Raw genomic sequence first — 16,775 nt, forward strand, 5'->3', positions numbered from 1 at the left:
TCAGCTATGTAATTAGTCCAGTGGCTAATGGTGCTCTGGAGCCTTTCTAAAGTTGAGATAATCAGTTGTAGCAAATAGGTATTTTTGTTTGTAGGCACGTAGTATGTTAACAGAAATCAAATGTTCCAATTTCAGAATAAGTGCAAGCTCATATGAAACTAACAGTGAAAACAGTTTTTCATTTATACTGTACTTTTTCTTTAATATTTTTCTGGTAACAGCTATTACAGATATTATCATCTACTTCAAGAACTTAGCAGACAGCTTTCAACATTAGAGAAATAATCAAAGCACAAGTAGGGATATGGGGTATTTTGGCATTTCTTATGTCTTACAGTACAGAGAAGCCTAGAACTGAAATATATATCATGAACTGTGTAAGCTGGACAGTTGTCCACAGTTAATGATTTTTAAATCAGGGGTTGCTTGAGCTGCTCATTATTATGTTACTTTTTTTTTTTTTTCCAGCCTCCTTTTCAGAGGCTTTATTATCAACTAGCTTGAACCAGCACCCCATATCCCAACATTTCCCCTTCACCCAGTCACCTCCGAAGGAGATGAGCTTCCCGATCTGGTGATGGAGAAGGACATGCAGGCTGTGCTCAGGATGAGAAAGCATTAGCCCACACAGATCTTGAGCTTCTGGCCAGCTTTGCAGGAAGTAGAAGATTCTTCCTATCTTGCTGGAGACAGAGAAGCTGAAATTATTTATTTGGCTGGCCTGTACACTTCTGTTTCTTCCCTAATTTATTTATCATATGTTTATTTGTACTGCTGTTCAAAGCATTAAAGAAAAGGGAGGAAAACCATTAGGAAACAGCAGGCCTTTTCCTGAGGGATATTTGTATTTGTGAAGCTGTTCTTCTGTTCCCCTCAGCTGTAGCATTCCTTAGCCAGGCTTGCCTCCACACTCTTCCAAACATTTAAAGATACATTGCTCCACTTTTATCATGTCTCAATTCAGACATTTGGGAGAGCTTGCAAACCAGCAAATAAACCTCTGCTCTCTTCCTAAAGTCAGTAGAGAGCAGCTGTATGACTGTTCCTGAAACACTGCTCAGGGCTCTGATGCCCAGGGATCAGGAAATGACTTAGCCACCAGGATCTTGCTATGTCACCTGGGACTTGACAGATTTTTAGGATGAACTTCTCCAGCAAGGTTCTGGCCATTTTGGTGAGGTGAATGGGCCTGCATTAGAGTCCTGTTACACACATGTCCTTTCTGCATCGTGTCCAAACTGCAGGGTTAAAATGCTCACTATTAACAATCTGATGTGGGAGCAGCACTTGGGTCATTCCAACCCTGCAGACATTCGTGGAGCTGGGACTTACCTGCATCAGCAGCCACTCAGTGCGAGCCAAGGGGTGCAATGGGGCTGGAGCTGCCAAGCAGCAGCTGTCCAGACTGTAGTGTAGAGGGGACAGAGCTGCAGCCACCCTGGACTGAGAACAGCAGCAGCAGCAAGAAAAAGATGCTGATGCAAATTTCCTCAGGTGGGTCTGGGTTCACATCTTGCTAAAAGAGGTTCTGGTATTTGAGCTGGCTGGTTTGTATCTGGCCATGGTTCACTTCCCAGTGGGGACTACTGAACAATGGTCTGTAGAGAGTCTCTGTGAGGATCCCAGCCCATTAAGACTTGCAAAATGAACAAGAATATTTGTGTGAGGGTGTATAATAATGGAAATTCCACATGGGGAAGCAGTGTGGATGTACTGTAGTCCCAACTATTGCTAGTCAAGTGCTGTCAATGGACCAGTCCCATTTGCTGTTGACAGGAGATGGGGTAAAGAAGCAGTAGCTGGCATGGCATGGGGCTGTCCTAGCTCCCAGAGAGCAATAAGAAGTCTTGTTCCCATTCTCCACACACAGCACACGCTCCTGTTATGAGAAGGCACTGGGGAACTGTCCTGCTTGCTCTGCAGCTGGTTACAATAACAGTTGCACTCCATGGAGACAACACATTTCAGGGGGGCACAGGTGCCTGAAGGAATAGCCCTCTGTGCTCTGGCCAAATAACTCCTTCCTGCAAGTAGTTATGGTGACAGCAAGGCCTCTACCAACCAACATTCATTGGGTGGCAATTTAGCATTTCCCTGCAGTGACAGGATTGTTACAGCAGTGGGATTACAGCTGCACTCTGAATGCTTTGAGGGTCTCCTCCAGCATTCTTGTGTCAGATCTTCAGCCATATCAGCCGTCCTTAATGAAGCCCTGATACTCTGTCTCCTTCTTTCCTCTGAGTATGAAATTTCAGAGCCCAGTTCTGCTACAGTACATTTAGCAAATCTAATTGTGCTCCAGCATCTGGAGCCCTGCTCTCTCTGGCACTGCTAAACAGTGAGCAAACAATATCCACAAAGAATAGTACTAGGCACTTGATGACAAAAGCATGTGGAGAAAATGTACCATGGAACAGAACACAGACCATGTGTATGCTAAGTTTATCAGGGCTACATGGCATCCTTGTAGACATTTCACAGAAGTTTGGTTTGGCTGCATTTTGTAAGAATCTCTAGCTCTTTCTGAAGCAGAATTGCCATTTCAACCATTATCAGCCATCCTTAATTTGTCCATAACATTCATACCATGGGGAGAGCTATGAAACTGATGTATCTTCACAGGAGTTTTTCCTGAGCTGCTTAAATGATGTCCAGAAAAGTAGGCCTGTTACTCAGGGGTCCCTAGACAAGCTCTTGTAAATGAATCTAACATTAGGAAGTTGATAGCATGACCCCTTCTATTTATATCTGTATCTACATCTTCCTCCATAGGTATATATATATCCACAAAAATATATATGTATATATTTATATATAACTGGATAAAATCCTCTGATTCATCCTCCTCAAGTAGAGAAGTGAGGGCCCCTCTGATGGTGATGATCCCAGACTGGTTGGGTCATAGCCAGATGCAGGGATGTCCATGGCATTGGTCCCAAGAAGGCACAGGGGGAATATCATCAAAGGGAGCTGTTACTAGTTCTAACTGACCCTGAGGCCCAAAGATTAAAAAAGATAAATTGTTTTTCTCATTTTACCTGCTTTCTGGAATCACCTTATTGACTGCCATAGGTGGGGTTTTTTTGATAATTGGTAAGCTGTTTTCCTTATTATGTGCAGGTTCTCTTCTTGTATGTTCCCAGCACCACACTTTAAATAAACCATGTAAGTGTGGTTTTCCACAACAGATATTGAAAGAAGTTGTTATTTGCATCAGATGAAATGTTTAATTGTAATACACTTCAGGAAGGTAGATGAAAGGCAGATGAAGAAAAGAGCTATTATGTCAGTGTTGAATAAACTGAACACACTCAAATTATTTATCTGGGCCTTTTAAGCTGTACAACACTCTTTTTATAATTGCTCTTAATATTGTATAAATAGATTTTATAGGATATTTCTCATATTAACTACTTTTATGGACTTTGTACCAGGCACAGTGTAATGCCTAAAGTCTACAAGCTAAGCATGATTTATAGTCTAGGTTTCCTATAAAAACAGCTTTCATGGGGTTGTTTGTCAGTAGACTTTGATCCAAACAAGATTATTACAGGAAATTCTACCCTGGTATGGAAGGCTACAGAGCTATTTATATGGCATTTCTTTGCTGTAGGTTGGACTCTCAGGCATGGGATTACCATTTTTGTAATGTACCAGTCATCTCCTGGAGAATATGTTCCCTTGTGCATCTGCATTAATGGATTGACCTACACAAGGCACCAAGGTGAGGGGAGGCTTTCAAGGGGCTGTTTTTCTGGTTTGTTTCATCTTCTAGTACACGTGTCATTGGGGGAATGTCAATAAGTGTAATAGCATAATGAATCCCTGTGTCTGGCAACAATTTATATTATAGCTGTTACTTTAAAAGTTAGATGATTTCCAAATCAATAATTAGATTTACAAACATTTATACACACCGTGAATTCTTCTGTTTTCAAGGAGACCAGTCAGTGACTACAGTGATTTGATGTATGTGAAAATGTATTTAACTCTGAATCCCAACAGGAAAAAAGCCCATGGTAAAGTTTGGTTACAAATGTGTGTAAGATAAACCACCAAATGTCAGAAACAAGATAGATATGGCACAATTAGAGCTGTGAAAGGCATGAGGCAAATTCATTTCTCTTGAAGCCATGCTGTTTGCTGCTTTCCTCTAAAGGAGAGATCCAGAACATATTCAGCATCTGGGGTAGGTGTGAAAGAGGAGAAATACATCATGTGGTCTTATCCAACTCCATTGTAGACTTTGCAACTTATCTCAGGATTAGTCTTCTTCACCACTCGGATGGAACAGCTTTTCTTGTGGAATAGGCCAACACAGTTCACTCTGTCATACTTCTTGGGGATTAAAACCCTGTCATTGAGAAAGGCAAAGAGAAAATCAGCAGCTGAGGAATGGTCTGAGGAGGATACTTACTGAGCTACAGCCATCCTGGAGCAGCCATGGATTGACTTGGCCCATGGATGTACATAACAAGTACTATGGGTTAGCATAGAAGGAATACAGAGCCCTGCTTGTATCTGTTTACAGATGAAGTGATTTCCCAATGCTTGTTCTTGTTCAAATGCAGTTCTCACTGGTCATTCTGTTAGAGATTAGTATAAATTCCCACACAAAGGCAAAATATGAATTCTATCTTCCCCATTCAAACTAAAACTTTCTTGATAATAACAATTTAAAGAGTGCTGAATCATCTCAGCATAGATAACTCCCAGCTGGGCCTCTTCTCAGCACAGGCCAACTCCCTCCCTCTTATGGCTGAGAAAAGCTGGGAATATTTCCCTCTGAAAGTTCCTTGAATTGTAGTCTTCCTCACAGATCATTTAGGGACTCTTTCTCCCTGCCCTTACAAGAAGGATTTTTCTAGTTTTCCAGGAAGATAGTCAGTTCACATCACTATTCAGGAAGACACAGCTCTCCTTGATGAGTCACTGCCATCCATGAGGCAGAAACACACAAGAAAGCAAATTATCAGCATGTATGTCCTGTTTTGATAAGGAGGAAATGTGGGCTCTTGGCAGCATGGCAGGGAAGTTAGAATATCTGAATAGATGCTTGCAGGCAGGGCAGTGGTTTGGTGCAGAGCTACAGAAACCCACAGGTTCATGTGTTGTGGGGTGTTTAGGTATCTGGAGACAAGTTAGTGGATAGAAAACAGAGGCTAAAGGGAACCACACACCCAGTTAGTGGCTGAATCAAAAGAAGGTCTAGGTGATGAGGAAGAGCTGTGTGCTGGGAAAACCCTGTGTTTCATTGTTTCTTCCCCCAAAAGTCTGTGTGATTGACCAATTATTCTGTTGGTCATGATTAGAGCTAACTGGGAAACAGGAAAAGGAGGTTTTTTTCTCATGAGTATGACATTCCAGTGCATGTTTCAATGAGTTTTTTTAAGTCTGAATATTTCTATCAGTTTCTAAATAAACATACAATAATTATTAGGGTAAACTTACAAGCTGCAGCAAGTCATTGCACCCATCTTACACCTGCACTGGAAACAGTCTTCATTCTTCCACACCGCACCAAAAACATAGAGGTTTCTGTCTGAAAGGCACCCTGAATGTACACACCAGAAAATAATAGTCAGTAAATCAACAGACATAGACCACGGTCTTATGTTTGTGGAATAGTAATCAAAGCAGTGATTTCTGTAGAGTCACACCAGGGAAGAGCCTAACCCTGTGCTTTGCTGAAAAGATCCCTTGTCTTTGCTCCTGCAGCGTGCATGACGTATGACACAGCATGATGAAACACTGCAATCACATAGCAGATCTGTATTGTTCTGCTATTGTAATGAATCTGAGAAACACCTTAGCCTATGGCTACAGGAGGATATTTCTGCTCTTTCTTACATTCAACACACAGGTTCTGATTTTATTTTCTCATTCCTTCCTCCTCCCCAATTCTTATTCTACTTCAACTTGCACTACTAAACCAAATTTAAACAGCAGCTGTGTTGTCTTTGCTTTTATTTTAGTGTCAGGTGTCCCCTTCAGATTAATCAATGCCACTTAAAAGTACATGTGTTTTTGCCACACAGGCATGTAGTTCAGTCATGCATCAGCCCAGAGTTCAATTACTGAATCTCTCAGTCCAGAGATGCCTCTGGGTGGGCTGGCTCCTGGATAAGAAGCTGTTTGGATCACTCCTCAGCAAAAAGTGTTTTATGCTATTCCAACATTTCTAAGAAAAAATCCTTTGAATCTCTGGATTAATATTTCAGGGATGTCTAATATATTTGCCATTCTTACCATATTTTCTGGCTGGTCTCAGGTAGCAGCGAGCAGGAACACACAGAGTTCTCGAGAAGAGAAGGATCAAGCAAAAAAGAAGCAAGAATTTCTAGCAAGAAAACAAGAATATTTTTTTAGAATTAAGTGGTTTTTTTCCAAAGGTCTAGCACAGAGTTTTGGACAAATCCTACTATTCCAAATCAAATCAAATTAAAAAATACCTCCAGTGTAAAAAATACTACATACATACATACATACACACACACACACACACTCACCCCCAGAGCTGATAACTTACCATACTTGCATGGGCTGCTCACATATAATAATGAGGAGTAGTGTCTATTTATATACAGTGAGGAAACAATGGTCAGTGCAAAGGCAGCAATGCCCATCCCAATGGACGCTCTAACCTGCTCCGATCATAGATCAGATGGTGACACCTCAGAAAGTCTTGCAAAGGCTCATTTTGGGCATTGGCATACTTTGGCATCTTAAACTCCATTGTGCTGGTGTAAACCTGAAGAAACCCCAGCAGACACACTGGTTGCTGTGCATCAGCACTGGTGTCAGTGGAGAAATCTGACCACCAGAAAGTAGTGTCTCCAGAACTGGCAGGCCATCAAGGACCAGCGGGGAAAGGACACTATTGTTCTACTGACCTGCTGTGAGGAGGTACAGGACAGGTCATTCAGACAGTGTAGTGGTGTGGAAAGTCCACTGTGCTCAGACAGATTTATTATATTTTCAATTATTTTATATGAGTCATATGACATCCATATTTAGCTGCCTGCAGGAACTAGCTGTAGTTAGTCTCAGCTGTTGAAGCAAAGCCAGACCTGGGGGCCAGAAGTAGATCAGCATGACCAGGTAGCAACTTTTTGGCAGCAAAAATGAGGTGGAATGTATATTGTCTCAGTCTAGAAGTAATGCTAAGGATTGAGGAAAGCAAAGAAAGAGAAGGTTCCAGTTTTATTTCACTGTATGCATGTCCTGCCTCGAACACAGCTGGAATCAGACACCAAAGGTGTGGATGCTAAATCTGAACCAGAGTGCCTGTAGTTATTGCAAGCCACATAGCTCTCAGGCCTGACTGAAGCCTAGCCTGAGAAATTCATGAGAAGGAATTAAAACAATTCTCAGAGATACTAAAACAGCCTTGCAGGTGTTGTTTTGCAACCTGTTGTTTCTCCTTGCAGGAGACAGTCAAGGGGGGCAGAGTGCCCCTGACCAATGATGGTGGTGTAGTACTTTGTTAACCAATAAGAGTTTCCTTTCTGTACTTTTCCACGTATCTGTCTATAAGACAGGGCTGAAGCAATAAACTAGGAATTCTCGTGTCGTGACTCCCATGAGAGTCCATGGTCGTTCCTTCCTAGCCGTTCCCAATCGGAGCGACATCTGGTGACCCCGACGTGATGTTGAACCGACCCCTGAGGTCCGGTAACCCAAGATAAACTGCAGCCGACCCCCGAGGTCAGAGAGCAACCGACGTGATCTGCTAATCCCCTGAGGGTAAGCAGCGAGCGGGAAAAAGCCAGCCCTTCCCCCTAGAGGGGTAAGTGGAATTCTCCCGGGCTTTCCAAGAGGAAGCTGGTTCTGGAAACCAACGGGATAGTAGAGCCTGCCGGTGAGTGAGTTTGGAACGGCCGTCTTGGTGAAGCAGAGCTCAAAATCCCCGGGTCTGAGCCGTTAGCGTGTGTGTGATTACATTCGCGGAGCCGCCAAGATAAAGTCCTCATAATGAAGGACTGTACTTCAGCTGATGAACAGCTGGCCTACCTTGCATGGCAGGATGCCCTGCCCCGCATGGGACTCAGTGTTTCTGAAGATGCCATGCGTGATTTATTCCAGTGGGTTAAAGAGCAAGGTTTTAATATAACTATGGACAATGCCTTTAATCTCGAACTTTGGCTGTCAATAGAGAACCATTTACGGTCAAAATTCATGAACGGAGATATCAGCGTGTGTAGCCTAGCAGCCACCTGGGGAGTGCTTTTTAAAGCGCTGAAACGGAGCCAGTCTGAGGACAGTGAAACCGGGAGGAAAAACTTAGATGCCGGGAGTGCCTCCTTTGTACAAGATAAGGGACCGGGAGGTGAAACCGTGGATGAGCTGCATAGTGCTCTTTTAGCTCTGCCCAGACCCTCGGAGGACTTTAGCGGCGAGCGAGAGCAACCCGCAGCCCAGAGATCTCCCTCTCCTGAGACGTTTGAGCGGCCGCCATCCGCGGAGCTGGGCGCGCGGGCTTTGCCAACGGGAGACTGCCCGCCTCCGCCCGTGCCACCCGCAGAGCCTCCGCCGGCGCCAAAAGCGCCACCGCCGGCCGCCGCAGAACCTGCTTTGCCCAGCGCCTCCGTGCTCTCCGAGCTTCTTCCTTCTGTGCCGCGAGCAGAAACGCAGACACCCCCGCTGCGGCCCGTCAGCGCGGCGGGGGAGGGGGAGAGAGTCAGCGCTCAGCTCCCCAGCGCCCGGCGCGCGGGCCGCCGCCGCCGGAGAGGCCGAGCGCGGCTCCAGAGCGCGGCGGGCCACCGCCGCCGCGGCGGGGGGAAGGGAAACAGCAACCGCGTTCCCCCTGCGCCTGCCCGCCGCCACCGGCCGGGGTCCGGCCGGCCGCCGGCCGACCGCGGGCGGAGGAGCGGCGGGGAGAAGAAAAGCAGCAGCTTTGCTTTCCCCCTGTGCCTGCCCGCCGCCGCCGGCCGCGAAAACCCCGAAAAACCCGAACTCAAACCCAAATCTGGGGTCGGGACCAGGCCCGTGGCAGGCATCGCCCCCCCCGCGCGTCCAAAGCACCGGCGAGAAAGCGCGGGGTGGGGGGCCCGGCGACCTCGCTCTCCCCGCGCGTGCGCGGGACGGCTCGCCCTCACGCTCCCCCCGCGCTCCAGCAGGGAGGTGCGAGAGGGAAAGAGAGCGCTTGCCGTGCTCCGCTCCCAATCTGAACTCTAGCAGCAGCCCCCCCGCACCCATAAAGGTGGCGGGGGGAGAGAAAGACAGCGGCAGGCCCTCCACCAGGACCTTCTGCACCAACCCAAAGAAATACCTCGACGAAGTCTGTCAACTCCAGCGGCCTGAGCCGTGCCAGAGTCCTGCAGTCCCTGCGGGACCCAAAACTAACTCACTTTGTATCTTTTAAATTTTGTGTTTACAGAACTGACAAACAGCCGTGAAGAGATGGTAACTTCAAATTCCCTAAACCTTCCTGAAATTCATGAACTACTGTTCAAACCCGATGAACAATAACAGCAACCATGAAAACTTTATAAATCCCTCAAAAATCCCTCAATTCTTTGGAAAAAAAAAAAAAAAAAAAAGCGGGATAAGAAGAGAGGATCAAATTGCATATAAATTGCATTGTGCATTGTTTTTATCACTTTGGTATTCTTTCAAACTACTCTATTGACATGTTAGACTGTCAATTCGAACAGACTAACAATGTTGTATATAGTTTTGTATAGTGTGTGTATTAATTCACTGAATTAGAAATATTAGACTCAACCATCAAATCCTTGCAAGGAGAACAAATCCTAAATACCAAAACATAAACCAAAATTCTAAATTAATTCTAAATCAGCATCCATTCCAATTTCTAGTAAAAGAAACCTCTTGTGCCGTGTTTGTTCCTTTTCTGAAGGGCCCAACAGAAAATTACAAACACAGTACATTTTTATTTTTTTTTCCTAAGCGAAAAAGGTGAATTGTGGATGCTAAATCTGAACCAGAGTGCCTGTAGTTATTGCAAGCCACATAGCTCTCAGGCCTGACTGAAGCCTAGCCTGAGAAATTCATGAGAAGGAATTAAAACAATTCTCAGAGATACTAAAACAGCCTTGCAGGTGTTGTTTTGCAACCTGTTGTTTCTCCTTGCAGGAGACAGTCAAGGGGGGCAGAGTGCCCCTGACCAATGATGGTGGTGTAGTACTTTGTTAACCAATAAGAGTTTCCTTTCTGTACTTTTCCACGTATCTGTCTATAAGACAGGGCTGAAGCAATAAACTAGGAATTCTCGTGTCGTGACTCCCATGAGAGTCCATGGTCGTTCCTTCAAGCCGTTCCCAATCGGAGCGACACAAAGGCAGTGTTGTTTCTGCAACAGTAAAATGAGGACATTTCCTTCAATACATATCTCACCATAGTTGTCCAGGTCTTTGTGACATTAGACTCTTAAAACACACAGTATGTGAGGCTGCTTCTCAGAACCAGCCAGAAAAATCAGCACAGATCACTGTGGCTATATTAGGGCTGCAAGGATTCAATGCTTTACTGAATTGGAGCGTAGGCATAACAAGTTTCAAAAGTTACCAGAGCATTCCCAGCCTAATGAGCTGCATTAATTCCATTAGCTTGGCTCTTTTAGTACACCTGGCTTTAATTAAGCACTTGATTGGTATGCCTGAACTTGTTAGCTTCCACTGATTGACAAACAGCTAGAGGAAACCAAACTGCACTGGAAGTGGTTTTGGGACAAAAGGGGCAGAACAAGTGTGGCTCTGCCAAATCCTGAGGGATTTGGAGTCAAGTAGCAGTTGTGGAGGAGGTGGCCACTGTTTGTTGTGACAGAAGATCTGAATTATGTAAGTTCCTTTTCTCTATTTGTTTGCATGAGCTTAGCAAGAAACTTTAGAGCTTCTGTTGTACATTGCTTTTAGCTTTGCAGTGTAGCTGTCAAGTTTTGTGTTAGCCTTAAGGTTTTGGTAGATCATGTTCTCTGTGTGCAGTTCTGCTGCAGGAAACAGTTGTGCTGTCTAATGAAGTGCTTTGAGGAAATACTCTTTCTCTGGTAGTCTTTAAATAAATTAATTTCTTTTTGAAGGGAATTATTTGCTCAAAATAATTTGTTGGCAAAGGCAACAAGGTGAAAACATAACAAAGCTCTTATACTACTGTGAATTTGGGTTTATTTTAATTGAAACCAATTGATTAGGGTCTAGTGCAGCTAGAGGCCAGACCCACTTCTTCTTTGTCCCTGCTATAATTCTTGACAAATCTTGTGCTGTGTCTTGAAGAGAAGTAAGTCTTATAATGGATAATATCTCTAGATGATAAGAATATACCTGCAAGGAAATCTAATAAGCAATTTTGATTTGAAGGCCATGGTGGATTCCAAATTATTCCTGTACTTAAAATTATTTTTGAATTAGTTATTCATCCTTTTCTCTTTGAAGAGAAATAACTGTATAAATAACTTTCATTTTTTTTTTGCTGTTTCTCAGGTAGGCAAATATATTTGTATTTATAAAATATACACATAGAATAGGAAACTGAAGTGTGACCAAGGCCACTGCTTCCAGAAGTGTCTGTTAGCTCCACCTCCTGAAACTGAAGTGAATGTTAAAGTATTCTGTGTGTGCACTGTATCCTACAAAAAAAAAAAAAAAAAGGCAGCTTAAAGCATCTTGAATGAATCGAGAACAAAAAAACTCCAAATGCTTACGAAAGCCTGAAACATTGAGTGAGTTATCTGTGGGATCTGGAGCAGAGGCTGAACCTGACTCCGTTCATCTTGCTGACCTGCTTGGACATCTCCTCTTGAGCCAAACAAGGTTAAAAAAAGGAGGAGAGGGGATTCTCTGTTGTGCAGATGTAAAGAAGTTGTCTTTTGTGACTGCAATGTTGTCCTCTTCTAAGGGAAGGATAAGTTCTCTCAGCCTAGGTGATGGCTGAGTACCTCTGAGACATGGTGACTGTCAGTTTGCAGCTTTCCCTCTGTGCCTTCCCCCGTGGGTTCTGCTGCACTGGAAGTGATCAAAGCACAGTTCTAGACACACTGACTTAGTGTGTCTGGAAACAGCTTCCTTCCCTGGCTTGTGGGGAAACAGCAACAGTTGATGTGTCTCCCCTGCTTGAGTTCTGCGAAGCAATGAGAGGAACATCCAGCACCTCTTTTCCCTGTTTGTCTTGCTCCTGCATCTGTCAGGGAAGTTGGCAAAATAAACTGGCCAAATCATGAAGTGGTTTGGCTCAAATAGGGACTCAGAGCCAAGCCAAAGAGGCAATTCTGCCCTGGGAAGATTTTGACAACTGGAAGGATCCTGTGATTTCTGAGGAGAGGTCTGGAGCTGGAGGGACTGGCCTGTGATGGGGTGATGAGATGGTGGCTCCATATCACCCAGGCTCTGACCAGGGAATCAACTCTGTAATGTTATTACAACTTGCCCACATTGAAAACAGAACAATTTCTTCAGAAGACTTTAGTGGCTTTAGACATGATCTGCTGGATGTCTACTGCTTTACCCTTGTTTTTTTACCCCAAAACTACATTAATGTGTTGCTTAATTACTAAACACTATGGTGGGCCTCAAAATTGGGTTAAAGCACAAAAATACATCTGACCTGACTTCAAAATTCTTCATGTCAATCTCTTTTAGAGAAGTTAATAAGAGAAGCTGATGTTCCTGCTGGCTCTGACAACTGGCTGGCTCCAGTTTCAAATGAATTCACAGCAGTGAGTCTTTAGTAGGACCCTACCTAATGCTCATGCAGCACTTGGGAAATCAATTAAAATTTATTATTTTTGCAAAACTACTACCTGTGTTACCTGGCCCTTTTCAATGTGAAGATTTTTCTACTTTTTAGGGGTACTGCAGCATCAGTCTGGACACCACTTGTGGCAGGTGTGGTAGGCTGTCTTCCCTCTCTACAAAGGATCCAGGGTTGGCTTCCTGATGTTTTTAGGTTATGCAAAAGCACAGTCCCTGAGTCCTCTCCCTAGTGGCATTTTTTAAAAAAGATATTTCTCTATTAACTCTTACTTTCTTTCCCCATCAGTTCACACATTTACTGGTCTGGGGCAGATGGGTCTTTTGTGCATGTGGGGAGGAGTTATATATTTTATGTTAACACCTACATTACCTTAAAGAGAGGTAAACATTGTTTTTTCCTTCCTTCTGTACTAGGGCTGTAGGGGAGTAGTTCTGGTCTCAATCCACAAACTTACTTAGACCACAGATTCCCACTTGCCTTCAGCAGGAATTAGCCCTTGCTAATTAGTTTGAGTCCAGAGCAGCTCCCTTTTATTTTTCTGGCATTTATGCACTCTGGAAATATCTCTGCTCCTTTCTCATGCTGTCATGGAGAACACGCTGCAATGCACAGGAACAGTGTGTCAGAGCTGGCATGGCATGAAGAGATGGTCAGTGGTGAGGGGGTAAGGTTATGGCAAATGAACCATATTGCCAAAGTTAGAGGGTGCTGCACTACTACAGTGCACATTTAAAGCTGATATTAAATATGGTTACTGGCATGGACTGTTGAAAGTCTCTATCAGCTGGGCAGAGATTTTCCTTGATAAGTAATAGGAATTTACTTTTCAGTACCTGACTTCTCCATTCTTGAAAAGCAAGAAAAATGCAATAGAAAAGGGGCAGTATAGACAGAAACTGAAATAACAAAAATGCAGTTTGAAGTTCTGCAGGAAAAAAGTTTGTTGACAAAAGCTTTAAGGCATGAAATTGGTTTTATCAATGCTTCTACTGTTAAGAAAACTTATGAAGTCATTTCACTTTTCTTCGCAAACCAAATGAATGCCCTTACTATTTTTTTTTTCTGTGAAACAGAAATGCCTATTTAATAACTCATATTAACCTTTCCCTTTTACTCCTAGTGATGTTTTCATAATCCATCATATATGACTTAAATCACACTTCTGTGGTCAAGGGGAAACCTCTGGTTTTGCTCTGTTAACAGTCAGAGGTGCTGGTGCATCTGTTCCCTGAACAAAATTCTGAAGTAGCATTGCTGCTAAGCTTTTCTTCCCCTATAGTGAGGATAATTCAGGCAAGCCAGTCTTCATTCAGGTTCAAAAAGCATTCTTAAAACTACTCATTCATGATGTCTCCTTGGCTATAGATGAAAGCCGAGTCTAAAATGCCACCTACATTCTAAACCTCAGTGGAGCAAAATCAAAATCTAGGTTCTTGTGCCCTCTGTAGCTTCAACTTTTCCATCTGCTCCTTCCAGCTCAGGAGTACTGTGACAAAGCTACGCTGTAATGCAGTGACTAGTGAATTTATAGTAGAGAAAAAGAACAAACAAATCCAAAACACTGGCAACAACAGAAAAAGGAAGTTCCAGAGCTGTCATATCTCTACATAAATAAGCTGTACTATTGTAGCTGGGCTGTAGTTACAAGAGTCTGCTCAAACAAGCTCCTGGTACCTTTTGCTAGGCTTGAACTGGAAAACTGAGGTCCTCTCTGAAATTCCTGGCTGGTGTGCCGCTTTCTGTCCCTGACACAATTTTGGTTGTTCTAACTTTTTGAACTGTTTCTTACTGTAGAGAGATTGAAGAGTCTCCCATTTAAAACTGACACTCAGAAGAAAATGAAAGAACATGGTAATGACAGATATTGGCTGCTCAACAGTAATTTGATCCTAAAATCATAGGCCTGAGGCCAGTCTTGTAGCCACACCAAACTGAACTCCTGGGTGTTATGCTCACAAACGCCTGCCAGAATTTCTTGTAATATTAGAGTTGATCTCTTATCTAACCCATTTATATAATTTCCTGTTAATATTAGAGGACAATACATTCTATGCCTTGAATGAAATTGTTCAATAGTCTCCTTTGCACAGTCAAATACAGATAGGAACAAATAACTAAGCTGGGGAAAAAAAGACTTGTGTTACATAACCCACTTTATTACTTTAAGAGTCTAAAGAGTTTTGAATGAATACTGCACCAAGTCAGACCCTTTCTCACCTCTCCCTGGCCATCAGCTTTGGTGTGCAGAGCAGCATCCCTTTGTTCAGCAAAAAAAAAATAAGACCCAAAAAAAATAAGCTCTTGCAGCCCCCAGAAAGCTTCCCCTTGAATGCAGAACATGGGGACACTAAGAGATAGTGCTGTTAGGAGAGATCAAGCAAGTCCCAAAGTAGGAACTGAAAAGGGGAGACAAAGTACTTCAGGGAGACACTAATGAATGTACTCATTAGAGTTGTACTCTAATGAGACTGCAACTTGTCTCAGGATAGCAGTCTTGCTACAGAGTCCCAAGCTGGTTTTCAGCCCAGTTCAGCTCCCCTGTCTTTCATACAGCTAACTGGAGTGATTTCTGCATTATACAGCTTGGGGAATGAACACTTTCAGTCTCTGTGCCAGTATAATTAGCTGCTAAACAAAATTACTTCTTCCTGTTCATGTAGATTCATCCCATCTTTAGCTGCCCAGGGCAGCTATGGGATAAGCCTCTGGAATTACAGTGGGAAAGAATACTGGGATATTTTGAGGGAGGTTATAATCTTATGATGGCAAAGGACAGCCATTTATCAGGGATCCTTAATGGAGACCTACTGGAATCACTGGTGTGCGAAAGCACTGAAGCTCTGGAGAAGTGTAAAGAGCATGGGTCAGTGTTTAAGACCTCCTGAGACAAATAAAATGTGAAAACAGAATTTTGAGTGTGTGGAAGAAGGTTAAAGTAACCCAGCCTTGCTGTGTATTTGAGATTGGTCATATGACCATTTCATGTAGAACTGTTATAAAGCAAATCAATCCCAGTCAGTTTCACCCTTAAATGAACCACAGCTTGACCCAGGGAAACATGCACACAACATTAGATTTGAACAGAAACTTTCGGGTTTTGAAAAGGTGCCAATGCAAATTTGTCTGCATACCAACAGAAGAGTTAACTAAGAGCAAATTGAACAAGCAAAATTCTCATGAATTTAATTTATCTGAGATTTTAAAATTGGCACAGAGCAGAATGTGAGCTGAAAATCTATAATGTCTTTGGAAAGCATAATGTAAATAAGATATGCACTTTCCTTGTTTAACTTGGATTTTTGTTGTAAGATTGGGGCAAAAATCTTATTGGCCACAATATATTTATGGGTACAAAGCTATTAAGCTTCAGGTGATAAGCATTGTTTAATAGGAAAGCTTTCATCAGATTTATATGTGTGTTCTGGTGTTTGATTTAAAAGCTTTGGTAAGCACTTGACTTCATTTCTAGGACAAGAACACCTTTCCAATATTTTAAACACTTGCCTTAAAAAGACTTACTGGAAGAGGAGGGCCAGCTATCTGAAACTGCCTCTCTAGCAGGAAAGCTGTGTGCTTTCAGGAGATGAAAAGGAAATTTGGGGTGAGCACACAAGCTGTTCTGCTCAGCCTGGATGATTTGCCCCATCAAGGTTCTGCAGAGCCTCCTGAACCATTAACCTGACAGGATAGTGGAGAAAACTTTCCTGTGAATATTTTCTTTCCACTATATGGAGCTAGTGGTGTTAAGATCTAAAAATTTTGAGGCTGGGGAATGTATGCCTTGTATGGGACTGTAGCTGTGAATGCTGAAGTAGAGAAATACCAAGGCAAAACATAACTTGGCAAAAGTGGGAAGTTCAAAACAGAGTTTTGTATGTTCTGTCTCTGTTTTTCCAGGTTTGAGGGTTTTGTCATCTTCCCACAGCTAGACTCCTTGCTACAGAAGGGGAGCCAGGTCCCCGCTGTACTTCTGGTGCTCCAAAACTAGATGCAATAGGTAAAATAATCTTTCCATGTTGAAAATTGAAGCAAACAAGAGGAGAGCAGGGTACTCTATGAGGTGT

The 16,775-nt window shown here is 43.2% G+C and overlaps 1 long non-coding RNA gene across 4 annotated transcripts; it reads right to left on the reverse strand.

Moving 5' to 3' along the window:
* Window positions 1–3,023: 3,023 nt before the first annotated feature.
* LOC111945266 (uncharacterized) lies at window positions 3,024–10,557 on the reverse strand. Of its 4 annotated transcripts, none has more exons than XR_015289891.1 (4): window positions 10,531–10,557; window positions 6,250–6,340; window positions 5,452–5,554; window positions 3,024–4,354 (listed from the first exon to the last, which is right to left on the reverse strand). It is a non-coding gene; the product is annotated as an uncharacterized LOC111945266 (long non-coding RNA). The 4 variants fall into 4 exon arrangements; XR_015289889.1 differs by having other exon boundaries at window positions 10,360–10,557; XR_015289892.1 differs by lacking the exon at window positions 10,531–10,557 and adding an exon at window positions 6,894–7,179.
* Window positions 10,558–16,775: the final 6,218 nt, after the last annotated feature.

The sequence above is a fragment of the Cyanistes caeruleus genome, chromosome 8 (genome assembly GCF_971803275.1).
Source record: "Cyanistes caeruleus chromosome 8, bCyaCae1.hap1.1, whole genome shotgun sequence".
In the NCBI taxonomy this organism is placed as follows: domain Eukaryota; kingdom Metazoa; phylum Chordata; class Aves; order Passeriformes; family Paridae; genus Cyanistes; species Cyanistes caeruleus.